Source organism: Rousettus aegyptiacus, unplaced genomic scaffold (genome assembly GCF_014176215.1).
Source record: "Rousettus aegyptiacus isolate mRouAeg1 unplaced genomic scaffold, mRouAeg1.p scaffold_m13_p_3, whole genome shotgun sequence".
Classification (NCBI taxonomy): domain Eukaryota; kingdom Metazoa; phylum Chordata; class Mammalia; order Chiroptera; family Pteropodidae; genus Rousettus; species Rousettus aegyptiacus.
Window position 1 is genome coordinate 155,278,225 of NW_023416306.1, and position 17,308 is coordinate 155,295,532.

A 17,308-nucleotide genomic window follows, 5' to 3' on the forward strand; every position below is an offset into this window, starting at 1 on the left:
GATTTGAAAGAGGCATTTTCTGGACATGAACTGCTTTCCCCACAGTGGGAACATAAATGTCCTGAGGTGGGAGGAAGCCGTGACATTTTGGGAACCCAGAGAAAAAGGCCCTTGAGCTGGGGGCAGTGAGAAGGGGCACCCAGAAAGTCCTCCTATAATGCTGGGTAAATAGGAAATCTAACCATGGCTTTTACTTAAGAAAAATACTTTTTTTTTCAGTGTAACAATTCTAGGCTTGCAGCAAATTGTTCTCCTTTGTAGGGAGAGTGAGATGAGAAGACAGACATGCCCTTTGAAGGCGAAGTCTAGCTGTGGCTCCGTGCTGGATGGCCTCAGGGAGCAGTGTTGGTGGCCTTTGAGTGCCACAGGCTTGTAAGATAAACCCCAAGGAGGGACAGATTGATCCACTGTTTTCTCTGAATCCCTGCCCACTTGCAGTGGAGAGGTGTTTGTGCACGTCCAACATTGATTCAGCTGCCGCTGGGAAGGGGTTGGGGTGGAGGGCGAGGGGCCAATGGCAGGGAACGGGGACAGAGTCGGGAGCAGAAAACGGTTAGGGGAGGAGACTTGAGGGAGGCCCACTCAAGGGTTAATTCCTCCTGCCTGCGTCTCTGTCCCTTCTCTGCTCACAGGCTGTATTTATAGATAGGGTAATTGTAGGGGCTGTGCTTGCAGCTCTGGGCTGGTGAGTGGGGGTGGGGAGGCCTGGGTCCCACCTGCTCCTGAGAGCTGCCCCTCCCCCACTCTCTCTTCTTCTTTCTTAGATCTCGTAACCAGACCCAGCATGGGATAGGGACAACCAAGCAAGGTCCTCACTAGGTACTGACTACCTCACATTTAACCCCTCAAACAGCCCTTGGCAGCAAGCACAGTCATTTTCCCCAGCAATTCAGTAAGGCACTTTCCCGACCATCTTAGTTAAGGGGCCCCTACAAGGGAACCCCCACCAGCCTTTCTCTAGGACCTTGTCATGTTTGACTTCTTTCATAGCACTGATCATAATCAGCAAAGTACCTGCTTGTTTATTTTTTACTTGTTTACTTAGTGTCTGCTTTGTCTATCTTGTTTGCTGAATGCATGGCCTAGAATAGGTATTCAATAAATATTTGTTGAATAAATGAATGCTTATTTAACAGACTAGGAAACTGAGGCTCAGTGGGGGTAAAGTAATTCTCAGGGTAAGTGGCAGAGCTGAAATTAGGTCTAGGTCTGACTCATCAGACAGTAAGGTTTTACCAATGGACCAGGAGTCTGAAACACAGGACTAGGCAGCTGAGGGAGGGAGGGAAGGAGGGAGGGAGTGTGCGTGTGTGGAGTGATGTCTCTGGCAGATGGAGCTCTCATCCTGGCTGAAGGGGCAGATGCTCTTCAGCTGTGGGTAATTGTCGTTGGATCTTTTCAGGACAAGCCAGAAATCTGGATTTTGACATGAAATGTCCTGTTTTTTAAATGCTGGCAACAAATCCGTATTATAAAAACACACCTCACAGAGCACAGGCCAGACAGCAGAGCTGCAGGCTGGCTGGGACCTGTGCTTTGCAGCCTCTGCCTTCGACTCACCTGCCCTGTACTGAAAAGCAGCATGGGTGACGCCCTTTCTGGGTGCTGCCCATTGGGCGTTTCAAAGCCCTTCCTTATGTAGCGCTTGTCTTAATGAGCATGATGCTCCAGGAGGGCGGTAGGGGAGATTGCTGCACCCATTTCAGAGATGAGCAAACAGAGACTCAGGGGGACCCCAATGAAGCCACAGAGGGTTGGTAAAGAGTGCTCACTCTCGGCCCTTTGTCTTCTAGCCCTGCTGTCTGCCCTGCCCAGCACTACCTCTCTCCCCATTTCACTTCTCCCCCACTCTTCTGGGGGTATAGGAGGGAGGCCGTGTGAATGCCGATGAAGAAATCCCATGCTGTGCCAGCCGCAGGTTTGGGCTGCCCCTAACAGGTTTTATGGCCAGCTCTGTGGAGAGTGGCCTTTGCTGGTTCTCGTTTGGAGATGCAGTTAGCAAATTATTGTCACGCTGAGTAATGATATAGCTCTATCAATACACTTTAAGTCTGATTAGTCTTTAATAGTTGTCAATCAGCCCAACAAGAGAAGGGGAACCCTGGGCTAGTCTGCAAGCTCTACGGTGAAAGGTCTCCCCTGTTCCAGCCTAGGGCCACCCCAAGAGTGGACTGGCAGCAGATGACCGCAACCCTGGGAGCGAGCATCATTATTATGATGCAGATAAGGAAACCAAGTCACTGGGAGGTCAAGGAAATTGCCCAGGTAACCCAGCCAGTAAGTGGTGGGTCCCGGGCTTAAACCCCCAGCTGACCCCAGAGTTCATATTCTTATCCGCCAGAAAATAACAGAGGAGGGAGCTTGCTGGAGACAAGAGAAGTGAGGAAGGACATTCAAAGAGTCCAGAAAGGAAGGGCGTGTGTGGGAACTGGGCTGAGAAAGGGCAGCGGGGGCCTCAGGTGGAAGGGCAGTGTGGGCCAGGAGGTCGGGCTCAGTGGCCCCCGCCTCCCACAGGGCCCATTCCCATCCGAACAGCATGGAAGCTGACAGATTCAGGATTAATCTGAAGGTTTCAGTTGAGTACCAGGTGGAAATTTGTCGGAAGCATGGCCGGAGCATGATTTGTGAGCAGGGCTTGACCTTGGCCCCCAGCTGGCCCTGTGCCCTTCACACTTCTCCACAGAGGCTAGCAGGGCCCTGGGCCTCTGCTGAGGCAGGTCAAGTGGGTTTAAAAACAGGCAAGAAACGAGAACAGATCAATTTTTCTTCGTGAGCTTAATGCTCTGTGAAGGAAGTGTGCCATTATATGAACTTATGTGTATGGGGACAGAACGAGAGCTGTCTGTTCCTCTGTGTCTCTCACCGTTTATTACCTTTGAGTGGTCCGGAACCAGTTTTACTACGTTTCTTCACAGCTCCTGGCTTTGAGTGAAGAAGGTGAAGAGGGGCAGTGGCTTTCTGGTTTATTTTTTTTTTCCCCCCATGGCCCATAGTAAGAAATACATTTGATATCATCAAATAATGTACAACTAGAAAATGGTGGCATGAGCCATAATCTCTGTGGTCCTATCAGGCCAGGCCTGGGAGCCAGAGCTGCTGGTGGGTGTGCTGGGGGCCACATCAGAGCCCAGCCTACATCTTCAGGGAGGTTGAGCTGGGCTGGTCAAGTCAGGAGATGAGTTGAAGGGAGTGGTGGTTCGAGCCCTCTCCCTGAGCAGGCCAGGCCAAGTGATTCTGAGAGTGTGCTTAAAATGGGATCATGGTATGCCGATTCCAATTCTCCTTCCTTATTTGATAGTCTGTGGTGACCAAGTTTTGGCCAATGAGCTGCAAAAATAAGACTGTTGGGGGCTTCTAGGAAAGTTGTTTCCTTCCTGATAAGTACGAAGTATAAAAGAAAAAAAGCTGTTTTTGCTTGCTCTTTTTTTTTTTCTTCTAATATTGTTTTGAATCTGAAATATGATGTGATGCTAGGAGTATGGCCGCTGTGTGTGGCTATGAGAGAAATGTAATATAATGAGGACAGCAGAGGATTTATGCAACTAGGCCCCACAGACATGGCTGAGCTGGGGTACTTGCCCTGAGACCACCTGCCTCTACTTCTGGTCCAGTAAATACTAACTGTCCCGATAGTTTAAGGCTCTGCGGGTCATATTTCTACTTCTTGCAGCTGAAGTGATCCAACTGATTTAGAAGCATAAACTTGGGGCCTGTATTCCTGGGTTTCATAAGGTCCAGACTTTCTGAACTGACTTTTAGAACCATTGTTGGATGGTTCAGACTTTATTTCTTTTGTGTGAAGGAAGTCAGCGTGGGGACCTCATATTCTTGGCTGAGGATCTCCGTTCTATGGTGTACTTTGCTCTACTTGATTTCCTTGCTTTTCCCTTTTATAAGGCAAAAGTTTTCCTTGGAAAGGAAGCTGAAACTCCCCTGTCAATTCAATCAAGAAATATCTTTGCCAAGTGCATTGAAAGAGCCACACATATACAGCTGAATCCCAAAGCCCAGGGTGGGAAGAGGATCTCTACAGAGCTGACGTTAATCACACACCGATACATACCAGTCATAAAAAGTTTATTTCTGAACTCTCAGTTTTATTCCATTGATCCGTATGTCTGCTCTTATGCCAAGGCTACATTGTCTTGATTACTGTAGCTTTGAAGTAACTTTTGAAATTGGGAATTGTAAGTCCTCCAACTTTGCTCCTCTTCTTCAAGATTGTTTTGGCTATACTGAATCCCTGGGATTTTCATATAAATTTTGGGATCAACTTTTCAGTTTCTGCAAAATTGCAGCTGGGATTTTGATAGGGATTATATAGAATCTGTAGATCCATTTGGGGTATACCACCCTCTTAACAATTTTATGTCTTCTGATTCATGAACATGAAATCGCTTTCCTTTTCTAAGTATTTACTTGATTTAAACAATGTTTTGTAGTTTTCAGTGTATTAGCTTTGCATTTCTTTTGTTAAGTTTATTCCTAAGTATTTTTATTCTTTTTTATGCTATCATAAATGGAATTGTTTTCTTAATTTAATTTTTAGATTATTCATTGCAACTATATAGAAATACAATTGATTTTTATGTATCGATCATATATCCTGCAATCTTGCTAAACTCATTTCTTCTGAGTAATTCTCAATAGGATAAGTTTTTTTTTTTCTTTTAATACTACTCATTTCTGATCTCTAAGCTTTCTGAGCCAACCTTGGTTCCATAAGTTTTTTCCATTTTCAAAATAACTAAACTGAACATTTAAAAAGCAAATAAACCTGATAACTAGATATTCCTCTCTGTTCTTTACTGGTTTCACTTTTGCTTTGAGTCTGAGATAGAAAGTAGGGCGGGGAATAAACTCAGGCATCTGGGGAGGGAAGGAAAAAGATCCACTTACCCAGGGACTGAGAAGGGGGGCTCTCAGAGAAAAGAGTAAAGGAGAAGCAGCAAGAGAGGGAAAACACCCAGCACTATGAAGCGAGTTCCCCAAGGGAGTGTAGAGAGGCTAGGGGGTGTAGGAGAAGAGGGATGAGAGGGGACGAAGTGAGGGGTGGTTTCAGAAAAGGGCACATCCTACACGGATGTCACCAAGCCTGGTTGTCCAGGGTATGGGGTATCAATAACTTGGCCAGGAAGGACTCTTTGGCATTGATGTGGTTAGGAGTAAAGAACATGATTGGCACCCAGTTCTCAGTATCTACACTAGCAAATATTTATCGCGTATCTGCTACACGTCAGGTGCAGCTGCTATGTGTCTGGCACTTACATTCATGACTCTTTAAAATGACTGTAGATGGTGGATTATGGTATCCCCATTTTACAGACAAGGGAAACGAGTCTCAGAGATGTTCAATAAATTTCTCAGTTCGTAAAGGACAAAGTCAAAAACTGAGAGCTGGCTTCTTTGACTTCCAAGTTTGCTTTCTCCCTGCCCGCTTCCTGCTGGCCGCATAGCCTCCTGCGCCCTGGGCCGGGGGGAGATGTGCTCTGCAGGCCGGCTCTGCCCTTCCCTCCTGCAGCCTGCACCTCCCACGCCTCCTCTGAACGTTCTCTCTCAGGGCAGGGTGGCTGCGTGTGGTGCTCTGAGGTCTGCCTTGTGTCACCTTTTTGCAAAGTATTTGCAACTCAGCTCTAGCTGGTATGACTAGAGTTTTCTGCCTTATTTGGCACTTTCCTGGGTACCGGTAGGAGAGCTGGGAATGGGAAATGTGAAACACACTCCCTCTTGCCCTTAAAGTCCTGCAACCACTCCTTTAAGTCAGTTGGGAGGTGAGCTTTCTCCTCATAGTTGGGCAGATTGGCCTGTTGGATTCAGTTTTGTAAATGTAGGAGAAGTCCATGGTCATCCCACCAGAACTTGGCTTGGCTCATAATGTTTGGCCACCTGGAAAAGCAACCAGGACAGAGTTGGATCTCAAGCATATCTGTCGAATGATGAATGAATGGATTCTAGTCCTTGCCCCAGTATTATTAGGGCCATAATCTGTTAGTGATTTTCAAAATGGGAGGCAGTCCTAGTTTAGGACATGTGATGGGACTCCCTGTTATAATAGATTCCACCTTCATAAGCTCATCAGTCTGTTGAGTGAACAAATATTTATTGCTCTCTTAGGAGTTGCCTAGAATAGACCAGCCAATGATTCTTTGTCCTCATGAAATTTAGAGGGTGAAACAGTAATAAAGTAAGCAGTTACACATGCCCACATTCTGGGCACTGTCATCTGTTGCTGTGTGGCTTTTCGTGACTAAATGACACCTGTCATCTCTTGCCTGCTCCTTTCTCCTGGTTCTTTTCTCTTCCTGGCTTTCTAGGTTACTTCCCCACTGCCGGCCACCTTCTCCTGCCTCTCTCCTCAGCACTGGGTGTGAGTTTGCCCTTTTTCCTGTGACAGGCTTCCCATTTCCTTTTTTCTGCATATCTCCTGGAAATGTTCTGCTCGAAGCTACTGTTAGTATCATCTGTGAGTCCCTCCTCCACCCTGTCTCTACCCATAACTTCCAGTGGAGCTCCCCTTGGTCAGAGTGCACTCTGCAGAGCACCTTCTATCTGAAGGGCGGTTCTGGGGAGAGGTGCTGTGGAAGAGCATCATTTCATACTTTACACTTCGTGGGTGAATTGCACATGACCCAGTCTCCACCTTTGGAGGGAAAACATATCTTATTTCCATTACTGTCCTCTTACTGAACATGTCTTTAAAGACATTCAGTGAGCTAGGGAATAGGGCCAGGGGCTGGAGCTGTGTGTGGTATTAGTTGTCATCCCCGGTCTTGTCCTTTTTGAGGAGACAGGATGTACCTATCCAATGATAGCTAATTACATATGGAATCTTAGAGTCTCAAGGTTAGAAGGATTTTATCGTTTATCCCAATACTTTTCAAACTTCCTTGATTATGAACTAATAGTAAAAATATTATCTAATATATAATACATAATCTATACTATAATAATATAATATAGTAAAAAATATATTTTACATCAGGACCTGAAGTGCATATATATATATATATTATTCATACATATGTATATACATATTAAGTAAATGTAGAATAAAAGTTTTACAAAGCAATATTTACCCTTACTATGTCTATATTTTCTATTTAATTTAAAAATTCTGTCCCTACAACTCACCAAATTGATTCTGTGATTCAATATCTGAATATTAAATTTCAAACTGCAGTTTGGAAAATACTATTCTAATCTAACAACCTCCCTGGGGCTTATACTCTCTCTCCACAGTCGTCAAGTAGTTGTCTAGTTTTAGATTTCTCTGGTGATGGGGAACACAGTATCTATCTAGAAAGTCAAGTCTATCTTTGGACAGCTTTGTCCGTTAAGAAGTTTTCCTTATAAAAGTCTTCCACATATGACTGACTCCTTCCCCTTCCTAGTAAAATCTTTTTAAAATAGCAGTGTGCCCCTCTCCATCGCTCGGCCTTGTATAACGTAGGAACTGTGGGTCAGTGCTTGAGCTGGTGTGCACCAGCTCATGAGAGCCAATTTCCAAATTTTTAGGAATTTTTGGAGCTCATTATTAAAGTCAATATTAAAATTTGAATTTTATGATGGAAATACCATACGATGGTGTGCTACTACCAATCTCTGCGTTCAGTGATGTTATACTGGTAGCTTGAAATTGACCATGGAAACTGGCAGATAGAACAGGGCCTCACCTCCTGGGAAGCCAGTTGTTGAACACTTACCAGCTTACCGCTGCTCTGGAGTCACACTGCTTGGGTTTGAGCTCAGCTCCAACACTTGCTAAGTGTGTGACTAGGGTCAGTTACTTATCATCTCTGTTCCTTATTATTTTTTTCCTCCCTCTTAAATTTCCCCCTGCCCCGATCTATGGATGTTGCTGTTTCTCCTTAAAAACTGGATCTCTGAAGGCAGGGCATCTCCTCCCACATGCTCACAGAGTGTGCCCAGGACCTGGCTCACCGGGGGTATGGTCCGTGGCTCCATCTGGGGCGCGAACCCAGGACCTTCTGCGTGTAAAGCAGACGTGCTAACCACTACACTATGGAACCACCCCTCATCTCTGTTCCTTAGTTTCTTTGTCTGTACAACACACATCCTTCTAGGGTTGCTCTGAGGATTAAACGAATAAATGCACAAAAAGTGCTTAGAACGGTGCCTGGCGCGTGGCACCCATACAGGTGGTAGCTGCCATCTAGGCTGACTGTTGCTGGATTATTTCATTCACCCTAGTAGGGTATGGTTTCCAAGAGTCACTCAGCCTGGTCATTCTCCTCTATCTTACCTCCTATTCAAAATACGTGTTTGTCTTCTCTTCCCAGTGAGATCGCAGGGTTCCTGAGAGTAGGGGAGGGGTTGACTTTTCTTTTTAAACTTCTAGCCCCAGCATTGAGCGGGGTGCAGCATAGATGCTCAGTCTCATTGACCATTGGGACCCCTCCAGACTTCCCGGGGACCCTTGCTCTTCCCAGTGTGGTGCCTTCTCCCGTGGAGGGCTCTGGGCTTGGCTGGTTGGTATGAAGATGATTAAGTACTTTGGTTGAGGCAGCCCCGAGCTGGCTAACGTTGCAGACATCCCAGCTGCCACTAGGTGGTTGGCCCATAAATCACTGGGCCTTACCCTCCCTGAAACTCGGTAAAGTCGAAACAGAAACAACTACTTGTGTCAGTGATGAAGTGTCTGGTCCCTCCCCCAGCTCTGGACAAGGCCTCATGGAACTCGTTTAGGCCCCGATTTCTTTCTCGTGTACTGCTGCTGTGCTATTAGAAGAAGTCTAGATTCTAATAGACTCTCCTGCTTCAAAACACCTCTACTGGTGCCTATATTTTACCATTAGGGATTCATTCCTTTTGGGTACACAGTGTTTTCTCCATGAGGTTCTGTTTTAAAATGGTAGTACCTGGGGAGAATGGCGTATTTTTAAGCCTTGGAAGTCTTAGTGGGAATGAACTTGTCAGCTACATTCCTCCCTGCTCCACTGCTATCCTTGGTCAAAGTGGGCATCAATTTCAAAGAAATGCATTGTGTAGTGTCACGTTTCCAAACCTGACTGCACTTGCAGAATCTCCAGGGCAGCCTTTGGCTTAATAAGAAAAAATTTAATTTGATAACTATTGACCTCCTTGATTCAAAATGAATTTCACTTATATGATCTCATTATTTAAGTATATGTTTATATATATTAATAAGCAATAAAATAAATTTGCCCTCAAATTATCCACTTTCATCCTGGGAAGTCTTTAAAAAGTATATATTCCTGGGTCCTTCCCTAAACCTACAGAAATAGAATCTTCTGGAACGGATGCCAGGAATCCTTATTTTAAAATATTCTCTCCCAGTGATTCCAGATATGCAGACAGCTGTGGTAATTAGTGTGACAGTAAACCGATGTTTCTCGGTGGTAGATTCTCTGATTCATTTCCGTATTCCTACAGCTCCCTGCCCAGGGCTTGGTGCAGAGTGGCCACACAGTAGGTACTTAATGAGTTATGTTGAAGCTAAACCGGAAGAGGCTAGGAGTTGGGCAGAACTGGATTTGAGTCTAAGCCCTGCCACATCCTGTGTACCTTGGGCAGGTGACTTCCTTCTTATCTGGGAAATCGGGATGATAATGTGCACTAACATAGAGTTGTTTAAGGGCCAGTGGGATCAGCCCACTCCCTGTCATGCCTCGCTTCCTGGGGCTGTAAGGGGAGGGGAGGTGGTCAATCAGAGGATGGGATAAGTCCCAGGAAATTTTGTATCAGTTACTCAGGGGGCAACTATAAGCCTCCTTCAATCACTAGCCTTACCCTGCTGCCAAAGGTCTTACAACACTGCCTTTGGGCCGTGCAGATGAAAAGCTGGGGACATTGGCAGGGATAGAATCGATCCCTTTTCTGCCTGCCTGTGGCTGGATTGATCTGATTCCTGCTTGATACCTGAAATTAGGAGACCAACTGAAGCTAATTTCCAGCTGGATCTGCCCAGCTCTCAAAGACTGTGGTGGGGAGGTGCTATGAGAGAAAGCCAAGTGACTAGCACGGAGCTTGCGGAGGAAAGCGGAGGGCCGTGGTCCGGGGTGGCAGTGGCAGAGGGCAGTACTCTGGCGGTAGGACTGGGGAAGAGTAACGCCTCTCATCTTCATCTTTAGGGGAGGGCGCTATGACCATCTTCCCCACAGTCATACTGCATCTCGCTGACACCTGCTCCTTCCAGTCCTCATTTTAATAATCATTATGCATTTTTAACAAATATTTTATTGAACAGGGAGACCCTGTGGTGCTTAGGGGTGGCTCAGGCATCAGCAAGTCCCTGTGTTCTGTTGCCTCTTCCTGCGTGGACTTGTCTCACTTCAGGGACTTGGTTCCTGGCCAAGGTCTCTGCTGGAACCCTGGGGCCACTTCTGGGCATGGTGAGAGGCAAAAAATGTGGGACTCTGCCCCTCTGCCTTTGGTTACTTTGGGGCTCAGCCGTTATAGGTAGTGAGCCTCGCTAAGTTTCCGTTTATGTGTAAAATGGCACAATAGTGTCTGCTTTACAACAGGGTAGGTATTCCATGAGAAAACCCAGAAAAAGCATCTAGCACAGTCCTTGGAACATAGTAGTAGCTGTTCACTAAATGGTAACTATTATTGCAGTTGTAATTTTTCTTGTTTTTGACCTCTATTCTAAGATACCACCCCCTTTTTAATGTGTCTGAAATCATATTGTGTTTTACAGTCAGTATGTACAGTTTAGGTGTAGTGTTTTGCCTGTCATCCCCAAGAGTGGTTGTTCAATCAATGATGACTAAGAGTTTCTCAGACCTGAGCAAGTGTGGTATCACAGAGTTCTGTTTCCCAGCCCTCATCTGGGACTCTGGTGATTTGCAGATTTGTTTGGCCAGTAACCTCTTTTTAAAAAAGGAGATTAGCAAGTCTTAAGAGTGTATTAGCAGCTAATTGAGCAAAATCAAAACAGCATTGACGAAAGGGGAAGATTTGCAGAAAAGTAGGTAACCGTGCAAAGCATTTCATGGAAGGGAAAAATATTTAGGAACTTGTCTAATCTGGAATTCCCTAGAACCCATCTTTCTAATGCTGCTCTCCTAATCCTGCTCTCCTGTCTGCCTCTTCTTTAGAACGGTCCCTCCCCTCTTGTGGGGATCATCTGTCTGCATGGTGAGGGTGTTTGTCCATTTGTGGCGGGGTGTTTTGGATCCCGTCTACAGGATCATTCTACAAAATAAAGTCAATTTAAAAAAAATCTAGAGCCTAATCTGATCTTGTAAATGATAGGAAACAGCAAAGTGTGGTATAATTCTGGCTCATCTGCTCAGAACTATTGCATACAGAATTCGAAGGTATCCTGAGTCTCTCTCTTTAGTTTTGTATGTGAGTGTGTGTACACTGTATAACTAGTGGACCTGATATTCCTGAATAAATCCCTTATTGAAATTCCAGAGCATTAACACCTTGTTGCAGGCCTCTAGCAGCCAAAGGAAGCTTCTAAGCCCACCTTGGTTTCTGGGTGCTGGGCTGTAAGCAAAGTCCTTCTGGGGTCTTGCCTTTCATTCCCACGTTCTTGTCGGGGTAGGAAGTGGTTGGCTGCTTTCACGAGAGCAAGGCAGTGTGAGCTGATGAAAATACTATTACTGGTACCATTGCTGTTGCTTTAGCTAGGAGCTGACACTTATTGAATATTTTCTGTGTTAGGTACTATTCTAAACATATAACTTGCAATACCTAATCTGATCCTCACAACATTCTTGTTAGAGAGATTTTATTATCAATACAATTTTGTAGATGAAGAAAGACAAGTCCCAGAAGACTTGCTTTGTGTTCACCAGGTCAGCCTGACTCCACACTCCAGAGTTCTAAGTTCTCTGCCAAGATCACTTTCCCTGGCTGCCCTGGAGAAGGGTGCTGAGCATTAGGGTAGTTGTGCGGCAAGGGTTTGGGGGTCCTGAGCTGTGCTGGCCCCATCTGAGCCCTGCTTCTGTCTGGAGTCCCTCCTGCCTACGATCTGTCTTAGGGCTGTTCATTGTACAACTGTAGGAAGCATCCTTCACATCTTAGTCTATGGCAGAGGATGGCGGACTTGTAAAAGGCCAGATAATATTGTTGGCTTTGCAGGCCATACAGTCTCTGTTGTAGCTACTCAGCTCTGCTGTGGTAGCCTGAAAGCAGCCACAGGCACTTGTCATGAATGGAAATGGCTGTGTGCCAGTAATACTTTATTTACAAAACCAGGGTGCAGGCTGCAGACTGCTGACCTCGCGTCTGTGGCTAGAGGTGACATTCACAGAGACAACCATGTAGAAGGTGCCCCCAGGACGGGTACAATGAAGGAGGCCTACTCTTTGGTGACCGAGGAGTATTCCTGAGAGAGAGTGGTCAGCTAGATTGAATGAGACTTGTGTGTATGTGTGTATCCGTGTACGTGTATATTCACATAAATGAATCACACTCCTTATTAAACCTATCCTAGTTTAATAATCCTTGTTAAAACAAAAGCACAGATTTCAGCATTGTCAGGAGAGCCTTGTGAGTATGGAAGGGTGGTACAACTCATGGTCTCCCTGAGTTTCATGTCTTTGCGGGGAGAGGTTCCCCATGGTCACTGAAACAGTGATCCTAGGGATGGATATGCTCTTCCCCCGTTCAACGATCAGGCCCCAGTGCAAGCAAAACTCTTTGTTAGTCCAAGTGCAGCTGAAAATGCAATGCAGAGATTCAAGATTTTTCAGAGCATTTGGAGGAAGCCAAAGGGACTAATGCATATGATATAAAACATAAACGTCCAGTTTACCACATAAAGATTTCTGACGCTACCCCAGCCAGCTTGTTTCCACGGATTTCAGTTTTTCCTTTTCCATATGCTCTTTTGGTACCTTCTAATGGCATGTGGCATTTGCCATTTCGAATGACCTACATGGAGGACCTCATTCTCAACATACAGAGAGGACTCCAAGGCCATCACATGTCAATTAGCTCCGAATAAATTTTAAAAAGCACATAAATAGTACAAGGAAAATAAAGTATATTTAGAAAGAAAGAAAATAAAAATCAGGTGTAGTCCTTGCTTTCCGGGGTGACCGCTGCACATTCTGACGCGTCATTCCGCATGCCCTCTTCTGTAACACGCTTGATGTCTTTTCAGAGCCATATCATAAATCTATTCAACAGTAATGACAGCGTAGTAACTGAAGGGCCAGACCGTCACAGCTGAGTAAGCACTGAGAGATGCTGGGGGAGGGGGGAGGGAGGGGAGAGAAACTACAGCAGCACGCAAGGTGCTGGGCTGCGTCTCTGTTGATTTCTGGGTATCCTGGCCGGGGTGCTCGGCCTGGGAGTAGCGGAGGGGTGGAGGTGGGTGGGTGTGCTTTCTGAGGTGTCCTCGCCCTCCCTTGCCTTGGGAGGGAGGTAGCAACTGTTCTGCAAATGGAGATGGGATAGGGGTGGCAGCTAGTGCCTCTTTCTCATTCTCTGCAGCTGCCCATCTACCCCAGTCAATGACGCTTGACCGTCACTGCCCAGATCCAAGTCCAGCCATGTGCAAGGAGAACATCTGTTCCCATGGCTGCGAGGCCCTGCAGTCCTGGAGCCAGAGTGACTGCAGAAGCCGAACGTGGGGTCGCTGGTTGGTAGTGTGTGTGTTGCGGTGGAAAGAGGGGGCAGAATGGTACAAAGTGGAGGGCAGGGATCTGGTGACATTGGGGGCCCAGCCTGGTACTCTCTAGGTAGCTGGCACAGCCAACCCTTTGGACACTGGGTCTCCTGGGTCCCCACAGGCAATGGCTCCTTGGGAGCTCAGCAGTGGAGAGTGGAGCATGGAGTGTGTTTGTTTGCGCAATGTAATAGAGGACGGGCTTCTCCTGCTACCATATACTGAGGGCTTTATGGACGCAATTCCTTTATAGACACAGTGGGACCCGCCTTCATCTTTTTCATGAGTTCTGCCAGCAGAGATGCACAAGAGCACGGGGTTAAGGACCTGGGCTCTGAAGTTAGACCAAAGTAGGTTCAAATACAAGCTCCTTTGTGTACCGGCTGGGTGACCTTGAGTAAGAGATGAAACCTCTCTGTACCTGTTTTTTTCCCCCTGAAAAAAGATAGCTCTTGTCTTTGAAGGTGTGGGAGGGATTAGTTGAATTCATGCACATCCATCGCCCAGCTGGTTTTGTAGCAGCCATTGGGGTGTCGGTCACCTCCTTTCTCTTTCGGTTTTGTCCACATCTATAGACTCCATGACTGTGCCCTTTGAGGTGCCCAGGGCATCTGGCATTCAGAGAAAGATCAAGGTCAGTGCCTTTCAGCTCTCTGTTGGATCCTATGATGGCCATCTGGTCACCACCACTCACTGCTCACACCAGCAGCCTGTTTCCCAGGCCTTACGGGTACAAGAGTGCTAGAGGGTCACGTGGGAGGCCATGACCTGTTTCCTGGCTGTTGACTTTACCTGCTTGCCTGGAACCTCAGCCCTGCAAAGTTCCTCCATCCCTGACACTTCTGGGAGTATCCAGGGGCAGGGGTCTTGAGCGATGTGTTAGAGCTGGTCCGCAGCCTCAGGGCTCTGCAGCTGTCGCTCTGGTTCCCAAGCCCCCCATCAGGTACATCCCCACTGTTTTCCAGTGGACGTCACTACCCTTCTTCTGATCCTTCTCCAGACCATTTTTTCCCTGAAGCCCTTGAGCCACTGAGGCTGTCCCTGAGTCTATACTTAGGCATGGATGGGTGGAAGTAGGGTAAAGGCAGAGAATTCCTTTGAATGTACTTTTGGGGTCACACAGTGATGGGAGGTAGTGCCCTAAAGCAGCTCTGCATCTGTTTCGATCTCAGGTTTTCTCTTGAGATGTCTCTTTTCATTTCCAGCATCCTCTACTCTCCCCACTTCAGACTTTGGACTTAGTTCCCACAAGGACTAGCTGGGACTAGGTCTGAGCCTGCCCAGGTTTGTCCCTCCTTCCCGATCCTGGGCTTCGTGGATTGTGAGATCCCCAGGAAGGCCTGCAGACCTCATAAAGAGGCTCTGGCAGGTTTCCCCTCTGGGCCGCCTGCCAAGTCCAGATGCCCAGGCTCAGGCAGGGAGGCCTCATGCCTGTATAGTCATTCACCATTTGTTTGCAGACCCTGATGGGTCATCTGGCCTTCTCTTTTCCAAATGAAATAATCCTGTTTCCTACAACCGTCTGCTTCCTAACTGCTTATGCACTTTGTAATGCTCCTCTGATCCTTTCAAGTTCAGCTGCTTTTCCTTGGTGTGGGAGCTAGCTGGGGTCCTGGGGACGGAGTCCAAGCGACGCTGAAGCACAGGCATTTGTAGCATTTCCTGCATGCCATGTTCTCTGTTAGGGGATCCTTATGAGGATATGCCCTGGTCAGGGGGCTTCCCTGGAATTGCAGGGGTGTTCCAGGAGTCGGCAGAGCTCTTGCCCTCCTTCGTCTTCCCAGCTCAGATGGCTTTTCCTCCCAGCCAAGCAATCCTAATGCCAGCTCACCCTGGAGAGCCACCTTCGCTTCCCCAGAGGCCAGCGATTCCACTGCGGTCAAGGTCTGCTCTGAGGACCACCTCGCCAGGCTTACCCTGGGGCTCGTATTAAAGTTCAGAGTCTCAAGCCCTTCCCAGGCTCACTGCTGTTATATCCAGTGCTTCAGCCACAGCACCTGGTGGAAAAGCTTCCAAACTCTTCAGGGACCTATGGAAACAGGTGAGCCCTGAGGAGGAAAAATGCCACGACATATAAAAAGAAAATTGCAAAATTAGTATTATTAAATGATTAATTAAATATCTAGAAAATATAACTGTCAACTCATCAACCTTGAATAACTATGCTCTCACATAGTTACATATATTTTATATTCAATATGGAATGCAGATGGCTTTAGTATGTTCCTTACAAGGCGGGTGGTGGCCCCACAGTAAGGGTACCTGAGACCTCTTACAGTCTTACGATGGTTCTGTCTAGACATTAGGGAAGTCTGAATTTTGGGGGTGGGGGTGGGACCAGGTATCGCATGCATCTCCTGGCCTTCCCGAGAGTCCCACAGTGCTAACTGAGAGGACGGCTGTTGAGGGACAAGAGCTGTACACTGGAGGCTGGCAGTCCCCAAACCTAGCTGATCACGAACCTCCAAGAAACTTAAAAACACAGCAGCCTGTGCCCCATTCCAGGCCTATTAAATAAGCTCATCCGGAATGGGGCCTGGGAATCCTCATTTTAAAAGAGTTCTCTAGGGGTTTCGAATGGTTAGTTAGATTTGGGAACCACTAGAGTTGAAGAAGGAGACCAGACCAGCACTTTCCAGACTTCGATGTGCACAGAGGTGTCTGGGGACCTTGTTAAACCTTGGCTTTGGCTCAGCTGCTCCTGGTTGGAGCCCCAGATTTAGCATTTCTCATGCCTTCAGTGGCATTGTCACTGCTTGTCCTCAAACCATACTTTGAGCACCAAGGACCTGGACCCTGGGCTGCAATCCTGCTTTAGCCTCTTACCAGCTATGAGACCTTGGGACCTTCTAGTAAAATCCGGAAGCTGTAGAAAAGAGATTGCAATTGGCTTGCACTGAGAGTGCAACTATAGGGCCCAGGGGTGGTGAGTTTGGTTGATTCAGTTCCCTGTACTTGGCTCATTTGTGGATTATAGTGACCTCCTCAAGAACAAGGATGGGACTGCTCTGTGGAGTTCCTGGATTTCTCAGATTATAGCCAGGGATTGGTTTGCTTGGGCAGCAGAATCCAATTTATGGCTGTTATTTTTCTGCTGGCTTTGTAGTCTCTATAGAAAGAAACCCTTACGATTGTGATTAGGTATTGTTCTTCAGAGAGTGGCCCTCTTTGAAATTTGACGAGCTTCCTAGTATCCTTCAATAAATTCCTTTTCTTCTTAATTTAATCATAGTGGATTCTTTTGTTTGCAATTAAAAACTCTGACCAAAATGAATGTGGAAGGGACAGGGAACAAAGCCACAGAATATGTTAGAAATGGCTGCCTCACCTTACTGTTCGTGCTGGGTCTAGCTTCTGGGAATTTCAAGTTCTTTTTATTATCCAAATGCCCCTATAATTTAATTTTTTATATTGTGTTTACGTGTTTGTTTTATTTTGACAATTTGAAAACCTCCCGAGGGCAGGGTTTGGTCTTCATTCATATCTTCATTTATTGACTCAGTCAAACATTTATTAAGTGTCAACTATGTGCCAGGAACCAGCTGTCTTGGGCCGGGTTTCCCAGAAAATGGAAACGGAGACAGATGGCTTATGAGTGAATCTTTTTTCGAGTGGTGACCCCAGGGGGCAGTAGTGAGGGACAGGAAGAGTAAAGCAAGAAGGAGGGTGAGCCCCACTAAGGATGCACTACTGAGTTGG